The sequence below is a fragment of the Sturnus vulgaris genome, chromosome 18 (assembly GCF_052056855.1).
Source record: "Sturnus vulgaris isolate bStuVul1 chromosome 18, bStuVul1.hap1, whole genome shotgun sequence".
NCBI classification, from domain to species: Eukaryota; Metazoa; Chordata; class Aves; order Passeriformes; family Sturnidae; genus Sturnus; species Sturnus vulgaris.
In genome coordinates, this window is record NC_142260.1 from 11,221,420 (window position 1) to 11,244,453 (window position 23,034).

Below are 23,034 nucleotides of genomic sequence, written 5' to 3' on the forward strand. Positions count from 1 at the left end.
TCGTGTAGGTGTGTGGGGAGTGGAACGCGGTGGGTCAAGGACAGCAGCTCCCAAATGCAGGCTGGCCGCCTTTTCTTGAGTGCGATTGAACACCTGAGGAGCCCTCGCTCGGTGCCACCGGTGTGTTGTGCGTGTTTGCTGCTCAAGAAGTTTCCTGGCCACCTCTTGCAGGCCACAAGAACGTGGGGTGACTTTCCCCGTGCTCAAAACCTAAAATAAGCCAAGAAAATCACAGAATAGCTGAAGTTGAAAAGACCTCTAAAATCACCAAGTCCAACCGGTAATCCAGTTGAGTAAAGACTGCTGTATGTACACATACCTTCTTATTTTATAAACCAGACCAAATCAAGACTGAACTATTGAGTCTAATAACTAGAGCAGGGATTTTAACACCAGGGTCTGGTCTCCACAGCACTGAGCACAATGAAACTGATAAAGGCCCACACTGCCTTTATTAAACGTCATGACTCTGCTTAGTTTTAATCATCTACGTGCTTGTGTAACTTTTAAATAATGCTCCAACTTTTAATTTTTTCCATCATACGAATCCTGCCTAATTAGTTTATTCTACCTAAGGCAGTATTTTAAAAATATTACCTCTACTGTGGCTGATTAATTATCTGGTTAAAAAAACAGAATATTTTAATACTGTCTGATTGAGAGTCTTACCAGTATTTTGTATTTCAGAGGTCAGCATCCTCGAAGTTAGATACAGAGATAGGTCTCTCCTTGGTGTGTGTGATCTCGAAGGGGATCTGATTTTCATAGAATGAGTGTTTGAGCATTTTTAAAGTGTAGGTAAGTTTCCTCTTGTACTGCTTAACACAGTCCTGTGACAATAAAGGTAACTGGGATGATGGGGGATAGGGATACATCATACGTCTGATTTTCACACACCTTTGGGAGACATTTCAGGTCTAAAGCACATGCCTGTGGCCAATTTGCATTCTGGAATACTGTGCATACCTGCAAGCTGCAATGAGTGTCCTAGAGATCCCATGCTGTGTCTGAAATAAATTCCTCTACAGATGCCTAAGCTACCTCAGGGCATATAAATGGCTCAAGTCACACAGGAAACCCCCAACCTCAGTGTCTATTTTTATTTAGGCAGTGCACCCCGATGGAGGTTTGTCATGTATTATTCTGAATATACGAAAATAAAATAACCATGGATCACATTGGGTAGACAGGACATGACTCCAAAGAGCTCTGCTGAAATATCCACATATGGTCTGTTGCATGATACTTTATTTGTCCCAGAAGAATTAAGATGATAGATGATAGCTGGGGTTTGAACTTGTGCATCAGGAAGGCCACTTTGAATATAGAGGGGGCAGTATGTGTTTTGTGAAACCACCGATGCAAAGAGGATGTAGTGGAGGAATGGCTTTCAGTGTCATTGGAATGATGAGATTTCTGTGGAAACGAGGCAGTTGTTTATAGTCCTGTCTGCAGGTCGTGAAGCCAGTCCAGAAACGGGGTTTGGATGGGGTTAAAGCAGGGAGGCTGCCAGGACTGGTGGTCCCGGTGCCCTGGGCCAGCAGGGCTGCAGGGAGGGCTGCGAGCCCAGGGACAGCCTGGAGCAGGAGCCAGAGGAGGTCACTGCGGCTCCCTGCCGTGTGTGAGTCCGTGTATGTCTGTCCACCCGGGAACAGTTAACTGATGAAGGAAAAAGGGGAATTTTGGCGGTACCCACTGTAAATTGGCTTGTTTTGTTTCTGTAGGCAAACCAGAGAGGTGGAGTCTAAAGAAGTGACGTTCTGTCCTGTGTGCTTTCAAAACAAAGTCCTTGAGATGACACATCTTAAAAAAGTTGTTTGTTTGTTTGTTTGTTTGTTTGTTTGTTTGTTTGTTTGTTTGTTTAAATGGAGGCTCTTTGAAACCAGCAGACAACTTTTGAAAATAAAAAAAAACGCTTAGTGTTAGACTCTAGAAGCTGATCCTCTTTTGTTAAAGGCATTGATGAAAAAGATCTTCTCCACTACAGAAAGGAAGCTCAGACTCTATGATGACATAATTATTCCTCTTCAGAACCCCTCTTATTTTGTTTATTTATTTATTTATTTATTTATAATTATTCCTCTTCAGAATCCCTCTTGTTTATTTATTTATTTATTTATCTATTTATTTGGTTACTTGTTTGTTTGTTTTTAAGGTTCTCTCTGAAGGAAAGATGGGAGTTGAGCTGTGTCTCTGGAAAGCCGTGTAAGGATGGGTGGCCGCTGGGAAGTGCAGCCCCTTTTCCCTTTCCCTTTTCCTTTTTCCCTTTTCCCTTTTCCTTTTTCCCTTTTCCTTTTTCCCTTTTCCCTGTCGGTGCGGTCCGTTTTGTGCTGAGTGCCCTCTGGAGGTCTTGGACACGCAGTGACCCAGGCGAGCCCCGGCTACCGCGACTGTGCCTGAGCTCTTCAGGACTCCTTGCTTCAAAGGTTCTCCCTCCTTTTTTTTTTTTTTTTTTTTTTTTCCTTTGGGAGAGAAATTCAAGCCGACCTAAACGAGCATAACACCGTTAAATCAGCTTTTCGTTTAAATCAGAATTACTGCATATGAGTTACTCAGAAAAGGTAAAAAATAATTTAAAACTTCATCCAAATTGCCAGACAGCCAAACTAAATCTGTATCATATTTAGGAGCTATCGAAATGTGCTTCCTACTTATGTTTCTGTTTTCTCCCTGGTTCTCACTGGGGCTAAAGGGAAACTGCTAAAACACCCTTTGAGCCTCTTCTTGCAAGATATATCAGAGATGTCAGGAGAAGCCCGTTATCCTTATGCTTGCAGCCAAGTTCTGTAGCCAGAGGAACTCTGCATAACTTCAGTAAGTATAGCAGCTTTTGGGTGCTCATCTGGTTTTCTTGTAGTCTGCAAGTTCTCCAATTTTGTTCTCCTATTCTCCTAGGTGTATCAGTTAAAATAAATACCTGCAGTTGTCCTGACCAGCATGCTATCTTCATTCAAGGTATGTATTAAAAATTCTGACTTGAAGAAGTAAAATTCAATATTGCATTATTATTAATAATACTGGGTTCTGACATGGAGTTTTGCCTCTGAAAAGCATTTAGAATTTTATTAATTTTATTTTTGGACTCTTGGTATGCTTATTTTGCTGCTAGTGTAGCAGGTGTTTTTCTTAACCATTTTTAAGGAGAAATCCTAAGTTTAGAGGAAATGAGCACTCAATTATTTAAATTTCCTGAGATTAGAGGAAGAACACTTTGCCAAACAATGCCTCTTCACTTCAAAACCTCTCCCCATAAATTATGTTAGGGGATCTTATTAAAAGTCTTTAAAAATTTCCTATTAAAAATGGTTGATTGCAGTCCAGACCATCACAGCTTTTGTGCTTTCAGTGAAATACCACAGCTGTCGCAAAGAAATATATTGTGAGACAAAAGGTTTTGTTTCCTTAGTCATAAATTATTTTTGTGATATCTGAAGTAAGATAAAACTTTCACTTATGTTTGAGTGAAGGAAGATTCCAGTGATAACTTGTTCAAAAATCTATAAAAAGAATATAAGAATGTAGATCTAGATAGCAAATTAGAATCAGACTTCCTTTTTGTTTAAGGAAAGCAATTATTTCTGAAGTCAGTGAAGATTATAAACAGGGATAATAGCATAACTTTGCAAAGCACTGTGCCTTTATCTCAGTAGAACCTGAAGTTTAAGCTTTCAAGTCTGACCTTTGAGAACTCTACAAGAGAAACCTTTAGTGCTGGGCAGTTTTTAAACCAAAGTTAAACAATAGGAAGTAGTCTGATTGCTAATTGTACTATATTATATTATGCTATAACTATAATACATTAGATTACAATAAAACAAAAAAATAGACCTCTTTTTGTACTGAAAGAAGCATCAAACAAACTTGTTTTGACCATATTTGTTTTTCTATTAGCAAATGAGATTTTTGCTGTGGGATTCTGCAGCCCTTTAGAATAGGGAGGGCTGTACATGCACTGAACAGGCTGCAAAGTATTTGCTGTCAGAACTGAATTCTGTGTTCACCCAGTCAAAGAATAGAAGCATATTCCAGGTATGACCTGTGAAAGTAATGAAAATATGAAATTACAGTATATATACTGAAAATTATTTGTCAAAATCTCTTGCCAAGTAATTTTGAACAAAAGATACATTAGGACATTCAGAATTTGCTCATCCATCATTGTTTTATGGATAAAGGTCAAATTTCTCAGCCTCCTCCCCTGCTTGTTATAGAGATTACTGAATAAAGAAATACAGTACAGGTGCTAGAACTCAGAATTTGAGACATTTTAGGTAACATAAGGGAAAAATCAATGTGCTTTTTCTAATTATCAATAACATTAATAACTAAGCTAGTTCTCTTTACCCGGTGCCATCTCAAGTTTGCTGGAATTTGTTTATTTGTATACTTAAATCAGGAGTGTACAAAACAAAAATGCAAGAGAAGTGGGTTATGCAGCCTTGATCCTTTAGTAAGACTCATTACTGTAGCCTCCTACTTTTTTTCCTTCTGAATGATTTTTCTTATAAATCAAAATTCACTTCACAGTGTTTTTTTCATGGCAACATGTGCTATGCATTCTTTGGATCAAACTTGGACTGAAAGAACAGTGCAGATAAATATAAATCAAAACAATCAGCACTTGGGAATTATTTCCTTTGTGAGGATGAAGATAAATATTCCACATCCCATATCCCTGGGACAGGGACAAGGTGGGTCAGGTATTTGTGGAATCAGGAGCTGATGCACACCAGTGTGGATGAGATGCCTGAAGCACACAGTTCCAGCCTGCTCCAGCCACTGCCAAAGGATGTGTGGGGCACATGGGGGTCAGGGGGGAGCACCTAAAACCTCTGTACCCTTGTAGGGTCTAGCTCTGTGTTCTCCCTCATGCTGAATGGCCTTTTACAAGTAATCCCACTGATGTCAGTGAGACTTTTCTGTAATAAAATGCTGTCTGACAAGAATATGGATATCAGAATCTGGCCCTGCTTGTACTAATTCCATTTTAATGAATACTTAAATGGAATTGTTATTAAAAAAGTCTATTTCCTAATATTCAATAAATCAAAACTATAAAATCAGCTTGCCAGTTGTTGCCACTCTAGTCAAAGCCATTTTCTCTCGTATTGAAAATAATAGTACATACTGTCTCCATTCAGGAGGGATTAATTGTAATATTTTTATCTGCTTCATAAGATTTATTTCTAATAATGAAGAGCAGAAAAAAGTACGGGAGCTTTTAACTTTTATTGTTTTTATTAAAGCACCATATATTCATGAGATGTTCCACAAACATGGAATTTGCTTAACAGAAGCATGTTTCACGAATGAGCAACTGCAAACCAGAGTTTAAAAAAAGCATTGTTCATTTCTCTGGTTATATCCATTTAATTTTATAAGAAGGAGCCTTGGGCACTATGTGATAATGCAGATTAAAACCAGCTAAGATTTTGTAGGCTTGTCATCAGATGAAGATTATTGGAGCAGTGTTGTGGTGTGCTGCTGGGGAAGCTTCCTGAGATCAGTCCCCACTGTAGCAAAACAAAGTTGGGTCTCCACAGGGTAAATGTTCTGGGTTTGAGGTGGTTTCTCCCTGCACTTGGAGGAGGGCTGATCTGCTGAACTTCCCTGGTGACATCCACAGCAAGGAGCAGGAAGTATGCTTATGATGCTGTTTGACTTCAGTGCACATTAACCAAATAAAAACAGAAAGCAGTGAAAGGAGGGCAAAAAAGAAACTGAATTCATGTAAGTCAGTGATAAACACGCTGTTGTATTGAAAGCCTGGCAGAAAAATTCTAGCAGAGTATTATTTCCTTGGAATTTGCTAAATCTTTGATATCTAAATGTTTCACAAGGGTGGGGAGTATTCAGTTCCCTCAAGATGTTCTTCTAGACAACAGGCCAGTTTTCTGATTTTATCCCTTTCCATGTGCCAGGTTTCCAGAGTCTCTTGCTTTGTGCAATCCTGTAGACACCCTGATGTGGGGCTAAGGATGCCAACTCCTCTATTGCTCTGCAGCAGCCTACCAAGTTGTTTTTATAAATTGCACATTTTCTCCAACCATAAATATTATTCCTAAAAGGGATACTGAAATGTAGATAATATGACTTTTCAGTGATAGGTCTTCTAATGTCAGCCATTCTGTTTAAACTGTTCAATTTTCAACAGAATTAAAGATCTATGCAGTATATTCTACCTCCTGCAGACTGCAGTTGTTAAAAGAAAATAAATCACTTAAACAGGGTCATGAGCAACAAAGGCCAATGTGGGTTCAAAGTTTACAGGTCTCTGCATTTATCAGGTAGAAATATGCTACATTTCACTATTTCATAAAATATCCTTTTATGAAAAAGCCATCAATCTTTGCATGGCCTACTAAAAACTGATTTCTCAAATGAAAGAAATGAATGATGACACCAAATCAAAAAATCGTTTATGAGTTTATATTTTTGCAAGACCACCATGACTTTCACATACGTTTTCAATTTTGGGAAGGATGTGATTATCATGTGGATATGTTTTACTCCCACCATTTGTACTAAGGGATCTGTCAGAACTGTGTACCCTTCCTTGAGCAGTTCAGGATTTGTTCAGATTTTTTCATTAATCTATAGTGGTTTTCATCCAGTGATCGTTATCATTTCTGTACATTATCTACAGGTTTTATAGGTTATATATAGATATGTATTAAATCACATCTATCATGTGCAAGTTCACATTTAAACTAAGACTGTATTTAAATGACTTTGTTATTTCTAAGAGGTTTTTAACATTTCTATGGAATGATTTTTGTATGATTCCTGTTGCACACTCTACAAAACATCATCTTAATTACAGATTTTTAGATATCCTTCTGATCTTTCCTAATCTTTGCCATGCTTCCTCCAGGAATCTCCCAGATCTTTAACCAAAATACAATTTAGATACTTGAAAACAGTATTGTACATTTATATTTCAGATATTGTAGTACTACAATGTAGTAGTTTGGGGCAGGAACAATGTAAGAAATTATTTCTCATCTGATAATGACAATACAACAACCAACATGCTGTGCTGGAATAAGGAAAAGTGATTTCTGTTCTGGGTAAATGCTGTGGTCTCCCTTTGGGTCTGCACAGAGCAAACGAGCTTTGGCCCTTCCAGGTCTCCAGTGAGAACAGGCACAAGCAAATGGATACGATTTATTGAGTATCAGTCTCATAAGAAGAAGAATGCATGGGGAAGTTAGTCCAAAGTTTTGAGAAAGAACTTGATGCTTGGGTTTTTAAGAGGAGAATTTTGCTCATTTTGCTATAGAGTTCATTTTGGAAAAAAATGTCATTCTTGCACTGTTTTTTAGGCATTTTACTTTTCCCAGTTTATTTAGGAATTATCTTTTTTTTATCTATCTCTGATTCGGTGATGAAAATGCAAAGTTAAAGAAAGTTCTGTGCTTCATTTGTAACTGAGAAATTAGACTTTTGGTCAAATAAGGCATGCTATCTAAACACGTATTTATTCCTATCAACTTTCTCTAGTACCTCCTAGGAAAAATAATAATAATTTTAAAAAGACAAGCCCATGAAAAGAATTTCGTTATAATTCTTGGGAAAACCCTCTTGCCAAGTCACACACAGAGTGTTTGGTGCAGAGTTGCACTGTGGCTGGCATTGCTTTCCTGCAGCCTGTGTTGTGGTGAGTCCTTTAGCAGCCTGTTCCTGAGCAGGCTGTGAAACACAGCTGATGCCACCACCAGAGACTCTGCAAAACCTCACATACAGACAAAACAGAAACAACTTTCAATGAGCACTTTGCATTACGAACCAAATACCTTCCCAAAACAAAATGTATCTTGTCTGATTAGACCAAAAGGTAAACAAAACATTCTATTCATCTGGTGATACCTTAGAGAAAATGTTGCTGTCAGAGCTGGCAAGATAGGAAGTCCTGGATTTTTTTTTTTAATTTAAATTAATTTCAGAAGAATGGTACTTACAAGAAATTTGAGGGCTTCTGTCAATGTGCTCCTCAAAGTATCCTGAAAAAAATCACAACATTCTGTAATAGCTCCCTCAGGTGCCAGAATAATGTCCCCAAATCCACAAACCGGCTCAGGAGAGCTCAGAGTGCTTTGCCTTCACATCTCAGTACAGAACTCTGTGGCTCTTGCAGTCAAGGGCCCGTGGCTGATTCATGTATTAAAAATGCTCAAAGTAGCTGGAAGAATCTGAGGCCGTGTGCATAAAATGTAAAGAGCTCATAACCCTACTTGAGAAGTTGTTCATCACTTAATGGATTCTCTACCTGAGGAAAAGCAGATCAAGAGCTCAGCAGCTTTAGGTGTCAAAAAGGCAGTTTCCATTCTAAGTGGAATGGAAGTGTTATCTTAAAAGTATCTTAGAAGCACTTTCCCTCCCTTTGACCCATATAAAATCTGTGGAAACCTTATTAAAAGTCCAAGATATAGCAATATTTTTTCAAATGGCTAAGATAGTCAAATTCCATTCTGGTGACCGCCTGCACTGTAAACACTGTGTGTAATCTTAAATTTGAAGAGGAAGTCTCCAAAGAAAACTTTATTAATGCATTCTGTAAGTGCCTGCAGTTTTGCAAACGTGTTAGGATGGTCACACAGGAGTGTGTCATGATGTGTCATGTAGTTTGGTATGCTGCATCTGATCCTGGCTGTTGGGGGATCACTTGGAGGATGATGGATGGAGCTCCAAAACAGCCTGTCAGAACAACTTGTCCAGGGAAGGCAGGGCAAGAGGAGTGGAAAGGTTCTTCATTGTTTCTTCTCAGCCACTGTTTGACATGCCATGAAATGTAAGCATAATTTCCTTCTCTAATAGAACATTGAATGTTTTTGTAATCTGTCATTGATTACAATCATAAGAGGTCTGTAGCTGACCCGTTGAATCACACCGTTTTTATGGTGTTTTCAATTACAATTTTATTAAAGAGTGAAAGATGTTCTGTGAGGAGTATTGAGAGACATCCATTCCAAAACGAGTGGGAAGCTTGTCTTTGCAATGTTTTAAATTCCACTTCCTAGTAAAGCCAGGGATTCCACCAGTTAAACTTCAGTTTCATTAGAGGTCAGGTATAACACAGACTGAGTGTCTGTTTTCTCTAGATTTTTCGTTGTTTGATATGCCTGTGCTGAATACCCCCTTGATCAACAATGGCTCTCTTCATGACTGCCTCTGCTCATGAAGAGATCTTTTCATGTTTCCAGTCATTTCTCTGTGGTTCTGCCCCTCTTTGTGCTAAAGACCCCAAAGGTTTTGAAGGATCTACCCCTCCCTAAGGTACCACAAGTACAGTGTGCTGCTCTCATGTGAAATGCTCACGAGAGAGCAGAGGGAGCTCTAAACCGAAATCTGCCCTAAACCAGGGCAGCTTTCTGCTGCTGAAGAATCCACCTCTCACTAGGAGCTACTCTACCATTGTTCTTCTCCCTTGCTCTTTAATTCTAAAAGCACAGTGATACGTGATATATATTTCTTCTTCTCTGTCCTCAAGGACATACTAATGTGCTGCTGGGTTGGAAATACTTTCTTTAAAAGTACTCAAACGCTGGAAAGCTATTTTTTCAGGATAGCTGCAACCTGAGAACATCTTTTCTTAGGGAAAAGAACAGTTCAGAAACTTCTTAACCATTTAAATGCACTGCGAGGTTTGTAATTAAACTTCTTTTAAAATTATAATAAATATAATTATATGAGCCATGTATTTTAAATCAATAATGTATAATTATATTTTTTCTTTATTTTATAAAGAGTCAATTTTTGTGATGAATCTCGTTATTTTAAAGAGCTGTGTCTTGCTTCCATGACTTGAGCATAGGCACTAATCTTCATATTCTTTTTTTTAAAGTTTACTGTATCCTATTGTCCTCCTTGCCTGAGAAATATCTTCGTGAGGATCATGGAAGCAGACATTCACAAAATCATCTTCAAGGAAGCTTTGCTTACTTGTTGCTGCTGCAGAACTTGATATTGTTTATATCAAGGCTAGATGAGTGCTACTGGACAGTTTCAGTTTAGTTCCAATTCACATTTTCATTTCAAATCTCATATTCCTGATATTAACTTGGCATCCTGGAAAATGAGCTGAATTTTTCACTGAATAGCCATGGTCAGGGGTAATTTACACTGGTGAGTAACTTTGAATGTAAATAACGTAGAGAGGGATGTTCTTACAAACTCAGAACTCTGCACTCAAAGAGAGCTTTAATAGAAACAGCTTTAAATTTCTTTTTCCTCCTGTTAGCATTTGGCTGGATTTTCTGTCAGTTGCCTGGTGTATTGGTGGAGTTCTACATTTGGTCTCCCACTTTCCAAATCGTCAAGAAAACTCTCAGCTTAAAGAGCAATTAGGGGGCTGTGCATGTTCAGTCACCCGGTGGGTTTGAGCAGAAGTCATCCGTTATGTCGCAGCGTGTGTTAGTTTTGTAAGTGTCGTGTGAAGGCTGACAGAGATCACATTTCTGTGTTTTGCTGCTCGGTCCAGCCCATAACCTCCAGAGGTAATGGATCTCTGCAGAACCTCTCTGGAGCAGGTCACCAAACAGTGCAGGATTTCAAGAGCTGATGCACTTTTATTGCTACAATATCCTTGTCATGGAGGTGATGGGTTTTGGGCTGTGGTTTCAGGTATCAGTGTGGTTTTACATCTAAGGCTGAGCACTTTTGGTAAGCTGGATACATTTTTTTTTTTTAAAGAGCTTTTTCTTTTGTTCTTTTGTTCTTAGAGATTAAGTGCTTCTAAGTAATAGGCTTCTGAGGGTACAGATTCATAAATGCTACAGTGGAAAGCCTAAATGCCTGTACATGCAGAACAGCTGGATTCCAGCACTGGCAGTGCTGTTATAAAGGACTCCAGGTCTGAGAAACTCCTGTGAGAAGCATGAGGAATTTATCAGAGCATGGCTCAATCACAAATTACATGAGTTTGTTGAAGAGAGTGACACCTACAACCAGCCACAACCGTGGGCCAACCACAGATTGATCATGCTCTTGGCAAAGTTACATTTTCTCTGAAGGTATGTTGTGAGAACTGTGGTTGCTGCCTTTTACTCTTGGAACTTACAAGTGCTTGTTAAATGGACTGTGTCTCTGACCATTGAAGCCCCAATATAGCATTATAAAAAACAGAATAATCCAGCCAGCTGGATGAAGTCCCCTAAAAAGTCAGTTTATTACTAAAAAAATTCACATACTTATTTTCCCCCCTTTTAGAAAAAGGAACATGATAGAAACCTGGGATTTACAGGAAAGTCCTGGAATGTATGTTTAATTACATGTGTGTTCTACAGTCCTTTATGCATGCATTTCTCTGTTCATTTCTAGTGCAGCACAAGGCAAGTCTAACCCCACTCTCACATTTATAGCAGTTCAATTCCTATCTCACCAGTGATATTCAGGTTCCCTCAGAGCTGCTGTCTGTGGGACTTACATTTGCATGGATGTTTTGGCATGATTTGGGAGTAATACCAGGGTTCACAGCAAGGCACTGTGCTAATTAATCCCAGTCTTGGTTCCTTGGGCACACTGAGGTCCAAGTTTAACTTCCATTGCCACAATCCCTGGCCTTCCCACCAGGAGAATAAGCCCTGCATTAAATCCAACATTTCACCAATGATTTCTGATTTCAAAGGCTTCCTCTGCTGTTTTTCATATGGTTTTCCAGATGCAGTAGCCCCATTATCCTGACAGATTTTTATTGTCATATCTGTGCTTTGTTTGCTGCAAAGTGAAAGGCTGAGCCCTCAAGGGCTGTGTGCTGTGTGTACAAGTCCCCAGGAAGAAAATCAAGAAATGTGCATAGTTCTTTCACTGAGAGTAAACATTAACAGCACTGAAACACCTATGATAACAATTTTAACTGAAATATGACAAAATTTGAAGTGTCGGGATCTGGATCCAAATACTTGGAAATACTTGAAGGTTATTTTCTTTTGAATTGTTTAAGAATAATTTTTGTTCAAAAGATTATTTTTTCTGTGCAGTGTAGTGAGGTGAGGCCTTGCTTCCCTATTTTCGTGTTAAATGTGCATGGTAAGGGTTTTTAGTGGCACTGAGTCTATTTTATGTGTTTTTTAGAAAATGAGACATGAGGACTTTTAAAAGCTGTTGTTTTTCTTGACTTCACCTTCATTAATCTTATTTAGTTTCTGTAAGAGGCTATTTTGTGAGCTCCACCGATGGATAATGTTTTCTTTTCCAAAGTTCATGATTCTTCTATTCAAATCACTAATTTTCACTGTTACACTCCAGTGGTTTAGTGCTTCCCAGGCCTCCAGGAATGAGTTTAATTAGCAATGCTGAATAAATTCTGAGACATGATTCATCTTTCTTGTCACTCAGATCTAAGTAACAAAATTGCAATTTAAAGATGTACTTAAAAGCCCTGTGAGAAAAGCTTCTTCTGTATAACTGAGAAAAGACTCAGATGTAAATTTGGAAACCAAGATTTTACCTGGCTGCCTGTTTTCAATTTAGGTAAAAGATACAAGATTCATCATATGTCCTTGAAGTCCCTGGTATATTGTTTTAAAAATATTGGGCTATGAGCTGTACTTGGCACATACATTCCAAATTAAAGCTCTGCATTTGGGCTTTTTTAGATGAAGTAATTGATTTGACAAATTTCAAAACTATCCTAGATTTTAATGTGATTTAATTTTTACTATGATTTAATTTGTCTCCATATTTTTATATTTTGAACCAAAAATACAGAAGGGAGAATATCAATCTCCAGTGTTCCTAACTGTTGCAGTGCAGAGGTCCAAATTTTGCCATGTCCTCTTCTCTGAAGCAAGAGGAAATGTATTTCTGAGACATGGTGTCACGAGGGGAAAACAGGGAATGCAGGAAGGGAAAGGAATGAACTCAGGAAAGTGATGTTTATATTTAAACCCTTGTTCCAGCATGTCCCAGTAGGCACTGCCAGCACACAGAGAGCTCCAGGATTTTGCCATGCTCTGTCTCCTGCTGTGCACAAGGATCAGAGCATTTTACAACATCAGTGGATAATAACTCTGCCTCAAAACACCTGTTTAAAGAAGATTTAAATGTAGTTTTCCAGAATTTATAAAAATGGATGCAAAGAGCAACTTGCCCTAGGAGAGCTGTAATCCAAATGAAGCTGAACTGCCTAAATCCCAGGTTTAATTCTGAGACTGCTTTCTCTACTCCAGCACGTGGAGCACTGTGAATAAAAAATATGGATTGTTTAGCACCTTTCCTATGTAGGCAAAAGAATTTACAGACAAATTGTGGCTGTAGCCAGTTCCCTGGATTTTGTCAGATTCAAACAGATCCCGAATGTTATTTTAATGTAACCTTAAAAGAACCCCCATGCTATTAATTTTCTATTTATTGCAGTTACACTGACCCTAATGAATTTTTTAAAATTAATTTGACAGATGTCACAAATATTTTCAATGCAGTTTAACATCATTAAATATAACCTTTCCTAGAAAAGAAGTTCTATGAAATGAATGTACAGTGAGTGTCAGTGCTGGGTTCTGGAAAGTCCTGGGTGTCACTCAGGACTTAGAACACAAAATGTTAGGGAGTAATGTTTATGGGGCAACTTTACAAGGTTCTCCCTCTCATGTCTCATCAGTACATCTCACCTAGAAAGACAAGCTCCTCTAAAATGAAATCTGTATATGAGTTTAGCATTTAAGTATTGTGTATTGCTGATTATGCCTTCAGAACCAAATTCTTTTCAGATTTTAATTCTTTTTAATTTCTCTTACTTTGCTCACACATGAAAGCTAAGAGAGCTAAATGGAGCCTCTGAAAAGGGAGGGTTATTTCACTTCCTTGGAGACATGATTTTGTTTTATGTGAAAACTGCACAGTTTTTGAGCACCTGGTGGGCCTAGTCCTGCTTGGAAGAATGAGAAAGAATAAATTGTAGTTCCTTACCTTGTATGTGAACTTGTGGAGCAGTGCAAATACATAGTTATAGTCCAGGCCATCAGAAATATAAAATGCACGATTTGAGGACTGGATTCTACTGGATTTCAATACTTTATACACTTTAGAGTATTGGTAGTGTCCCCAGCTGGAGTATAAATAAAGCAAACCCTTCCAAAGGTTTATAGGACTGTGCTTGGTGCTCTCTTACTGCCCTAATTTATGATTGCTGGAAATTCACAAGCTGTGAAATGTGTTGGTCACAGATCTGATGGCAATAACTTCAGAATATGAATGAGAGCACCTGGGTTGCTATTTACCTTTGTTTCACAAAGTCAGCTTTTTATCTTTGCATCATTTAACCCCAGAAATATGCCTGGGTTAGACAGGCATGTGGAGCTTTCCTCTGTGGAACAGATTTGCTTTCTCTAACTTCAGTAGTTTCTTCTGTGAAAAAATTTATCTTTTACTTTACCACTTTTGGCTGTTCCTCTACAGGAATACAAAGCAAATTAAGGTAAATAAAAATGAGCAGTAGCTTTCCTCTGTGAAAGCAAAAAGGTGATAAGACTCAGAAATTCTTTATTTTATGTTCACTTTATAGTGGCTTGGGTAAGGTGAAGGCCCAGGCAGCAAGGCTGCATGGCACTCAAATCTCATTTAAACCCCTCTTTGCAGACTTTCATTAGTGCATATAAATTTTGCAGATTAATTTCCCTGTGCCTAACTTTCATGCATGGAGTTTCAGTTTACATATTTGTCAAATAATGGAAAGATGGTAAAGCTTTCTCAAATATTTGCCAATCGCCATGGGGTTTTATTGGGCAGAAAATTATAATATTGAGTCTTGCTATTGTTCACCAAAAATGGGAATCTACTGGACATGGTTACTGTGTGCTAAAACTTCTTTCGTGTTTGATGTCCAGAATTTTGAAACTAAATCAGGGATACCTTGGTGTAATTTAATTTAATGCTATGTGGGAGTTCAAATCAGGTAATGACTCTGGCTGCTTCAAGTCTGTGCCCCACTAAGTGTTGGTTTTTTTTACCAGAAAAAGAGGAAACCTTAACTTCTATGGCAAAATGGTCAATCTGAATCAAGGCACTGATACTTTGTGATATCCAAATCAGGATCATTCTTTTATTGTGTTATGACCTCCCAGCCTGAATTTGTTTGCAAAGCTTCTTGATACTTTTCTGAATTGATGGATTGGTATAAACAAAACTTAGAGGCTGTCACCATATCTTCTTTTCTGGCCTTACCTGACTTGTGTCAGCTCAGCTGAGATAATAGTAGATATTATTTGTGATGAATCCCCTTGCTTGACTTCACATGTATTTATGGATACAATTTTGACTGCTTGAGTACCACTTTTACTGCCTCCAGGCCTCTTGGTACAACACATTCATATAAAGCACCATGTTAAGGACAGGCCAGCTCTAAAGAAACAGACTGAGGACAGAAAAGATAGAAATGAGATTTTCTTGAAAGAGTGAAGGAGTTTTGCATCCAGTGAGACATGAAACTCTTTCACTTCCAGACAAGTCCTGTCTCACGACCAGCACAAAAAATCTCTTCCTCCTTCCTTTTTGAGCAGCAGGAGTTTTAGAGCCAGGAAGCAGTCATGAACCAGGCCTGAAAACCTTAGATCAAAGGAGATATGTTCACCTCTGGTGCCTTAACCCGGCTTTGGGTTCAGGCTGTTGGTGAAGCTGGAGAGAGATCTTGGATGAGATCGTGCCAGAGGACTTGGTGAGTGCAAATGGTGTCAGCAAACTGCGGGTCCTGGTGGGGTAATCAAGAGAGAGGACAACACAATTTGTGCTCTAGTGTTTGAGAGGTTAAAGATAAGGCTAAACTTTGTCTAGTGCCCTGAAGAACTGCCTCTGAGCATGAATGCAGAGGTAACCCATCAACTGTGTTGTGCTGCAAGCTGCCCCTCTACTGGGGCTGTCCAGCACTGGCCATGGGGTTGGCTTTTCACGGGTGACCACTAAACATCTGAGCTTTGTGGACAAAACTTTGAAATGAAGAGGAAGGAGGGAGCTGCTGCAGCCTGGAACTCCTCATTCTTTCACTTCAAACATACAAGTGAGTTGTTCTGTGTTGACTTCAGACCAAACAGAAAACGAGTTCCAAAAAGAGAGCTCATTACTTGTTTATGTGTCTCTAATGCATTTTGAAGAGCTTATTTACAGAGGTGTCAGTTTGACATTGATAATTTATTGTACTAAAATGGCAGTGAGTTCCCTTGGAAAACTAGTCTTCCTCTCAGGCATACCTTCTCACTCTCTCGTTGAGGTTTGTTTATTTTTTCTTTTGAGGTTGTGGGTCAAGCCACGTGCTGCAACAACTATTCTGCAGTTTAGATGTTGAAGAGCTCTTAGATAAACGATGTGAGAAGACCTATAGAAATATTTCAAAGTGTCCTGAATGGCAGATGGTTTTGAAGAAGGTATAACGTTAAATCATAAGTAGTGATGAGTGTTTGTTCTCTCCAAGCAGAGTGCAGATATCATGTGATATGTCATTGTTTTATCAAGCTTGATGTGATGTGGAGATAGTTGAAATACCTCTGCAATGTGCTGCTGGTAAGGATGTATGTAGTATATATATGTATACATATATATATATATTTATGTCTTAACTTTTTTGAAAATATCAATTGACAGTGTTCTGTAGCTTTTCCCTCAGCCTATAAACAGTTATAGTTCTACCTCATGGCTGAGAAATTTTTTGTCTGTCACAGGACATCATGCTCCAGTGGCCTGTAATAAATAACTTATTATTTACATATTTCATAAAAATTGCTGAATTCCTCTTCTTTTACCTGTTGAGACTTTAATTGTAGATAGGCTTCACAGCTTATGCTCATGGTCAGAGCATACCTTTTCCAACCAAGGTACACTTCTTTCTTAGGGTTTCTGTTTTCAAGAGCTTTAAAAATGAATATTTTACTCAGCTGCTGGTTGAGTGATTCTAACTTAGTGTTTCATTATTGCATTATGTTTTTATTTCCTCTGCTGAATGCTAGAAGTGGTGTTACAGAGAAATTCATCCAAGATTCTCTGTCATTTACTGTACGATTAATCTTCTAATAAACTTAGGTAATGTATTTCTAATTTGGATCCCTGTTCATTTGTTTTATCACTGAAAGGAAGAATCCACAAGAGAGGCTCGGGTTCATGTCAGTGTTTTCTTCTAAGGTTTCCACAGCCCACTTGGTGGTCCCTGACCATCACTTATGGTTCAAGAGTCTTTCCAAACCCAGTGACCTTTGGTAGTTCCAAAAAATCCATTCTAGAGCCTGGAGTCCCATTGGGCCTCCACTGGTGGAGGAGTGGAGGATACCATGCTGAGTCCCAGCCCTTTTCCTTAGTGCAATATCTGTAAAAACAAATGCAATCTAAGCAAAGATTAGATTAATTTTAATCCCATTGTCAACTTAATTTTGCCTGATTTGGCTGTGTCTGCTTGCAACAGTGGAGAAGCTTGGCTAATATTCTTGCAAATGCTGTATTCTGGAAACTTTCTCTTTCTCTTTCTCTCTGGAAACTTTTTCTGGTTATATGATACCAAATGGGCAAGCAAAAGTGATTAACTGTACACAACTACAATGCCAGCTTTTCCCCCAAGCCTATTAAAAAAAATCCTGATGTTGCCAGTCATGAAGTCAGTTTCAATTCTAAAAAGATACAATTTTTATTCATTAAATTCATGGTGGCATTTACTTGGCAACAAATTCGTGATCAGAATGTTCAAGTTTTAAATTCTTTCCCAGTCAGATGCAAAATGCAGCTGTGGGTTTCTCACAGTGAGGACTGAGCAAACAGTAAGGTCCCAGTGAAAACAATAACCACGGTGCAATGCAGTATATCTTGATATTTTGCATAGTAGCTTTTGTAAATATGGAAGGATTTTGTCTGCAGTTCATAGATAACTTTTGTTCAACAACAGCTGCAGCAGAGTGGCTCAGATTATGCAACTGCCTTAGAAGAGCCCGGACTAAACTCACGCAGTTGTAATCAGGTTGAAAATTTGTTACCTGGGAGTTGAGAAATGAGCCTGGAAGAGGCAGGAAATTGCTTCAGAGGGGGAACTGAGATCCAAAAAGTCGGGCAGGGAGTTGCAGTGGGCGGGAGCTGAGCCTGGGAGAGGACTGGGTGTTGAACATTGCATGGGCAGGGATGGGAGCCCAGGACCTCAGGACTGACAGCCCAGAGGTGCCAGTGCAGCCAGCTGGGATTATCAGCCACAGCAGGCAAGGGTGATTTGGCAGGGTGAAGGGTGGGAAACAGGGAAACCCAAGCCCAACTGCACCATTTCGAAGCTGTAAATCTGCAAGCACTTTTGGAAAAGGATGTCTCTACTTATAATTAGATTTCTCCACATAAGAAAATTGTGATGTCTCATCACCAGACTCATGCTTTTGAAGACATCTGTGTTTAGTTTACTGCAGATTAAAAAAAAAAAAAAAAAGGAAAGCAACAAAGAAACAAAATTTTCAATTCCTCCCTGTGAATTTGTTTAGATTAAAAACAAACAGGCTTTGTATGTCAAAGAAAGGTACAGTCTACCTAAGTTAGAGCTGTGATGAGTTATTAGCAGAAAGGTGATTTTAAACTCTAGTGGTTGATCTACAAATGGCAAATCCTGTCTTGGAGAAGGTAGTTTATCATGGGCCATAAGGCTGGAATAGCAGTGCTACATTCAGAGTCATGGTTTTATCTTAAAGGGACTTTTTATGATTTCTCTTTATACAGAAGCCAGTGGGAACACTCACAGGTGTAAGAATAGTTCACAGAAATTAGAACACCAAGTGTAAGTCATATTTTCATATGTGGTGCTGGTGACAATGACATAAAGCAATATTTAAAGGTAAGTATTTGAGGTTGCAGAGTTGCACATTACATAAACTTTTTTGGATGTTGTATTTTTCTCTTGTCACAGCTCCTGAGTTCACACTATGGTGAACTGAATGTGTTTCTGAATTAGCCACAGTAGCATTTATTAGATTATGTAAAAAGATTTGACCCATTCTATTAGAAAGTTCCTCAAATACCTTGAGAAGTTGTGTTTTACTTAAAAACCAGGAAGAGACTCAGACATATGATTTCAGCATCTTCTAAAATTTGAACTGTTTGTAGATAGATGATCTTTATCCATTCAGGACTCACCTGGGTTAGTTCCAAAGGATCAGCTTGTGTCTGTGTTAATCAAAGGACTGTATAACTAAGATTTAAATCAGATATTTGGGAATACAGTGTGTTGTGCACACCCCCAACCCACTCCCAGTGTATTTGGGCTAAGAATGAAGAGTGTAGATTCTCTTAAAACACATTTTGGAGTGTTTTCCTCAGCACTTGACAGCTCCAGACTGTAAACTGTTTAGACGGCCTTCCAGAGTTTATTTGCAAACCATAGTGAGTTACAGAGCACAGCAGAAGCAGCCATCCACGATCCCTGAGTTATTCATGCTCATATTTACTAAACAATACTGCCTAAAGCAGAGAGATTAGGGGCTTAATTTGGAAATGTGTTTGTGCTGCAGCACACTACGTGCAGTACCCCCAGCAGAGGCACAGAAACAGGGCATGGCAGATAACAGCTGCCTTTGGTGTCCCCAGAAAACACAGGCACTACAAAAGAAGTTGGTGCTATTTCTCTGGAAACAAAAGATGTAGCCTGGCAGAAAATAACAATAACAAAACTAGTGTAAAATATACTTAGGAAATGTTGGGCCAGTTCCACAAAGACATAAGAAAACAGAACTTTAAAAACAAGCAGAGCTGTTTATCATTGGAGAGATTTTCAAAATGGCCTAACTGCAGTCAGCCCTAGCTGTGATGATACAAAATCCTTTCTCTTGCAATACCATGTTCTTCAAGTGAGTTTGGAACATGCTCAAACTGATTTGAAAATACATATTAAATACCTGCTACAATATGTTATAATGGGCATGTCACCTGGTTGCTTTCAGTCTATTAATTGCAAACTTGCCATCAAAACAACTTTTATTTTAGAGGAATCTAACAGAGATCCTCTCTAAGTCCCAGGAGACCAGAGTGTTCCTCCTACCAAAGTGAAAGTTCTGTGCAAACCTGAAAAGGAAAAGCAGCTGTCCAGGTCACTGATACCTATTAACCACAGAGGGAATTTTTTGAACTGCTCTGATTTCTTCAGAGCAGGAGGCACTAAAGCAGTTTTGCTGAATGTTGCATGTGAACAGTTATGCTAAGCTTGAAGGGTGAAACCATTTAACAGGCCAAATAAACAGGTAAGTATAGAACAAGTAAAACAGCAAACTGTACAAGTAAAACAATTGGGATACCAGAAGAGCATCCATATAAACGTATACAAAGGATTTATTACTTACAGCTTAGTTTGACTTGGATCCAAATGAGTACACCATTCCCATCTGAATCTTTCTGTTTAGTTTTGTTTCAAATTCCTTTTTCCAAGCCCTGAATAGTGTATTTGAGATAGGTAGTTTGCTAATATTTTATCATGGGAGCTAAAATAAATTCTGATCCCTTCCTGTGATGAGAAGATAGTATAAATTTTTTTAAAATCAACTTTTTTCATATAGCTTTTATATATTTTCTATTCAATATAAAGTGTGATTAAATGTTTTAAAAAATGCTTCTCTGAACTAACACTTTGGTTTCTTATTGCTTGGACTGAAAATCTTTCATGTGGTGCTTATTCAGATCAGCTTTATCTCTGTGTTGATCAATAGTCCATCTCTTAAAAGTGAAATATTGGGCTGATAACTGTAATCCTGCTTTTTAGCTTTGATAACTCTTTTAAACTCCGGAGCTGAAGATGCTGGAGAATCTCTCACACACTGCAAAGATTATTTGCAAGATTAAGTTGACCCTGTACACCTTGACTTAGAAAGTTTTATGTTCTCTTGTAGAAATACTGAGGAGGTAGTAAAGGAGTTGCTCTAATGTATGTTTGTTGAATAATTGTTGTTAGGAGGCAAAATTACAGTCAATGAGGAATACGCTACTTTTAAATTTTTTTTTGTTTAAGCCTTTAACCAATGAGGATGTATGCTCTGAATTGCAAAGGTTTTTAAAGTAACAGGTTGTTAAAATATACAACTTTGGAAACATAATCAAGTTCAAAATCTCTTCAGCTCTGTCTACATCCATTTTTTTTTTTCACTTCTCTTTCTGTGCTACCTGTATGAAAGAGTACTTGGTGGCAAACAGGGAATCCAAATCCTGATATAATCCTGAAGGGAATTCTAGCAGAGATCACTGATAGAAATTAAAGCTTTGATGATATGGCTGGCTGCCCAGTGCTTCCAAAGAGCTGTACAAAGATACAAAGAAATCTTTGCATGAAGAGCATCTTTCTATAATTCCCACATTTCTAAGAGCAATGAGATTAATAATTAAAACAAACAAACAAACAAACCAACCCAACAGTAAAAAATCTCACAAATTTTTTTTCTTGTTTCCTTCTGAATTTAGTAATATGTTCTAACTAAGCAGTTCTAGATGAACCTGCTTGAGCAAGAGGCTGGACCAGATGTTCTCCAGATGTCCCTTCCAACCTCAACCATGCTGTGATTCTGTGAAGACCAGAATATTACTGGGATGTGAGTTGAAATGTTCTGTATATAAAAACAGTCACTCAGTAAAATTTGTTCATTTTTTTACAATTGTTGTAATTCACTTTCCCAATAAACCTGTACTATTATTTTGTGTTTGAACACGTAGTGGGAACTTACCCAAAACAAGGCTGTTAGTTCAACCTTCCAAAATAAAGAGGTGGGTTTGTTTGTATTTAAAAAATCCATTTATAAATGGCTATAAAGCATAAAAAAGTCATTGGCCCAGGGTGTTCTGATGCTGTGTCTGTGCCTCTCCAGTGCTGAGCTGTAGACCAAACACTTGAGTCCTGAGTACTTGGAGTTTTTAGTAAATACTGATCAAAAAACAATGGGGGGAAACAGCAGAAAAAGACGAATATATTTATTTTCAGGAAATTGTCTGACCTTGGTTTTGGTAATTACTAGTTCCAGAAGAAAAACATTTTATTCTTTGATTCGAGTCCTTCACTTTGAAGATTATTGTTATTTGCACATATCAGTCTTTGTTCACTTGTTGATACACACATAAGGTAAAGTTCTTGTTCCTTTAGTATTTCTAAATCCAAATTGTCTAACCTTCCACATTCTCATGAAGAGGCTTTGAATGATTTTTTTTCATGGAAATTCCAACTTAGGCTGGATGGCTCTTCTTAAGACAGGGGTTTATTTTGATTTTGGCGTGCAAAATTTAACAAACACATCATAATTAAATGTTTTTAAAGAGGTTCAGGATTTTGAATGGATGTGCTTAAATTCCTGAGTTGCCAATATCACTGCTATTACCAGGTGAAATTACTTGAGCTCTGGGGAAAGCCTTTGAATTCAGAGACTGAGTGAGAGACCAGAATTTAGCTTTTTGTCAGGGGAAAGGAGCATTTAAAACATGCCTACACTGGGATGGCAGCACGAGCAATATCATCAGCACAGCTTCTCACAGCAGCACGTGCAGAAACTGTAAATCTGCTGGGGGAGGGCTCAGCAAGGGCTGTGAATTCGAACACTTCTCTGAATTAACTGGAGCAGGGGAGGGATCCAGCGGTCATGAACCTGTCTCTGTTTCTCCTTGCTGCCTCCCAGAGTACTCTGGGACAAACTCTCCCTTTGTCTCAGTTTTCATTTGTTTTGGGAATAAAGGTAAAATGCTATTTAACTCTCAGTCTCAGGTGGGTAATATGTTCCTTTCCTTTTCCTTGTTTGAGAGGGATTTTTTTTTTTTTTACTTAAGAAAGGCATTTGTTCCTCTCCTAAAATTCCAAATGGTTTTCAGGGATGAAGGTGGAAAAAGAAAAAAATTGTCCCTATTACACTGAATGGTTTTCTCCCTTGAGCATCCCAAAGGTAGGAGACAAAATACAGCAATACTTTCTGCAAAAAACAAATGCTTGACTCTCAGCAGAGCACCATCTTGGCTTCATCAGTCAGGACACTACGAGGAGCAGCATGAGGCTTACACAAACAATCACACACTGCCACACATGCTCTGTGCTTGCCTCCTCACCCAAAGTTTGCTGCAAAACTTTCTGTTCAG

General features: G+C 38.4%; 1 long non-coding RNA gene across 3 annotated transcripts; it reads left to right on the forward strand.

Annotated features, from left to right (window-relative positions):
* The first annotated feature begins 2,128 nt into the window (after positions 1 to 2,128).
* Positions 2,129 to 21,613, forward strand: LOC148221751 (uncharacterized). 3 transcript variants are annotated; one of them, XR_015807492.1, is made up of 6 exons: positions 2,129 to 2,426; positions 2,693 to 2,814; positions 2,896 to 2,955; positions 15,441 to 16,491; positions 18,664 to 18,778; positions 21,385 to 21,613. It is a non-coding gene; the product is annotated as an uncharacterized LOC148221751 (long non-coding RNA). The 3 variants fall into 3 exon arrangements; XR_015807493.1 differs by lacking the exon at positions 2,129 to 2,426 and adding an exon at positions 2,438 to 2,561; XR_015807491.1 differs by lacking the exon at positions 2,129 to 2,426 and having other exon boundaries at positions 2,445 to 2,814.
* The last annotated feature ends 1,421 nt before the right edge of the window (positions 21,614 to 23,034 follow it).